The sequence below is a fragment of the Arachis hypogaea genome, chromosome 2 (genome assembly GCF_003086295.3).
Source record: "Arachis hypogaea cultivar Tifrunner chromosome 2, arahy.Tifrunner.gnm2.J5K5, whole genome shotgun sequence".
Classification (NCBI taxonomy): domain Eukaryota; kingdom Viridiplantae; phylum Streptophyta; class Magnoliopsida; order Fabales; family Fabaceae; genus Arachis; species Arachis hypogaea.
The window spans coordinates 90352278-90354701 of NC_092037.1; positions in this window are offsets into that span (position 1 = coordinate 90352278).

The window sequence follows — 2424 nt, forward strand, 5'->3', positions numbered from 1 at the left end:
TACTTGTCCTTAAACCCATGGTAAGAATCTTCGAACAAGCCGAAGATCTTCCGACCCTGAGCAGCCCGGAAGGACATGAACCCTTTCCTATGTTTCCCCTGTTTGGAAGGGTTTGTGAGGGTGAAGAAGAAAAGGAAGACATCTACGGACACCGGCAGGTCGAGATATTCACAAACCATCTCGAAACAGCGGATCGAAGCCCAGCTGTTCGGATGCAACTGCGACGGTGACACGGAAATTCGGTTTAAGAGCGCCATTTGAAAGGCGGAGAACGGAATGCGAACTCCGACTTGAGTGAACATGGCCTTGTAGAACCAAATCCAGTCGGCAACCCGGCTGGGTTGGAAGTTGATTTCATACAACCGCTCGTGAGCAGCCGGGACGAAGGCGTCATAATTGGCCTCCTCGTCAGTCCCGCCACACAAATACCCGGCTTGTCGGAACTCGGTGAGCTCCTCCTCGCTCATTTGGTTGGGTGAATCCCTCACATCTGAGACGACCCAAGCATACTGGTCGTAAGCCGCAGGGTTAACGGATGCTCGGGAGACCGTGCGGGCCATACCTACATGGGGGTACCATCCAGTTAGTCTAAGAGATCGGTCGCTCAGGCCGAAAACAAACACCACCCCCCACGATTTCCCGACTAAAGGCAAACAAGACTAAGTCTAAAGGAACGAGAAAAAGCCTACCCTAGAATGGTACTTTCCCCCCTAACACGTCTACTCGCAACTAAGGCTACGCAGTAATATCAAAAGAACCAAGCAACAAACATACCGAAAATAATGCCTAAAAAGAGGGATGATTCGAAAATTACCTAAGTTGATGGAGAAAAGGATGATTGCGAGTCTGGAAAAGTGCAAGGAACACGAACGGAGGCACCACAGCAACGCCTTGGAATCTTGTAGCAAGGAGGAAGAAAGGAAGAATAGGGAGTGTAAGAAAAGTGTAGAAATGTTAAAACCGATCGTTTAAAAACTACCTCCAGAGCGCGAAACACCTGGGGGCAGAATGGGCTTTTCAAAAGGGGTTTTTCACCCCATTATGAGCATTTAATGCTCAGCGCGGGAAACGAAGCGATGAAAACGGTTGCTTTGAGCAACCAAGAGACGCGCGTTGGAGGCACACCCCTCCCACGAACAGCCGACCAGTCGAAATACGAGGATGACACGCCATTGGTAGCTCCTACGACTACCATTGGCGCGTGGAGGCACTGTTACGGCCTGGCCCAAAAAACGCACGGGCCGGTCCGACCCGATCTCTACCCGACCCGGTCACGTGCCCTCCAATCGACCCGGACACGCGCCCTGTACGGCTCACACGCGGCTGCAAGACAACGTCCTCGGAAATATGGGCCTGTCCTCGTCTTGGGGCCCACTACTGACATGTATATAAGGAGAAGATTGGCTCTTCCCCCGAGGTACGTCACCTTCCACATCACTTCCCCTGCTTGTACGATTTCTGACTTAGGCGTCGGAGTGTCTTTGCAGGTGGCACCCCCCTCGTCCATTCACCAGCTCAAGTGCTCGCCAGCTCGGCTAGTCCGCTGCAAGTGCGACCCAAGTTAAGGCGTCCTCACCTATCCATCCTTTCACTTGTATACCCGACCTGCCCGGAATCCGACCACCGAACAGATTCTAATGTCTCATTCTTTATGTACTTTTTAACATAAATTATTACTAAACACAATTATTAAGGGTGAGGAAATTGCATCTAATATAAAGAGTTGTAAAAATTGTTAGTGAAATTATCAAAGAACGATTTCATATCACACAAGACTGAGTCTTTGTGTTCGATGTCTGCATATAATATGAGAGTTATTTTTTATCAATAACATATAAATATTCTTATAATTGATAAAACAAATTTAAAAGTATGTTGTAGCTTTAATAGAATGACCAATATTAATTTTATATATTTTTTTAAATTAATTAAACAATTTTTAATTTTAGGTATTACAAAATTCATTCACATTACACTTACAGATATAATATTTAAGAGTTCTATCCACTATAGTCAAGTCTCGAATCCAAATACATTTATTATCTAAACTTTTGTACATCAAAAAGAGAAGAGTTGCATGACTTGCATCCATTGAATCTTTGTTATGATATTAATTAAAAATCAATTAAATTCTAGACATGATGGCCTAATAAACCAACTGTACCTATGAAGAGAATTTTCTCAGCCATAATAGGGGTATAGTACGGAGGTACAATTATTAAAAAGCATTGGTATGAATAAGCATTGACTCTAAGTTGATCATAAAATAGTTAGTCCAAGTAAGTGTTATGTAAATAAATAAATGATTTCATGGTCCCCATGCAATGGATCCTGTGTTTGTGGTACAAAAGTCCAATGTGGCCTAAAGCGTGTGATTGTGTGAATGTTGTTTTGCCATTTTGTAACAAAAAAATAAATAGTGCC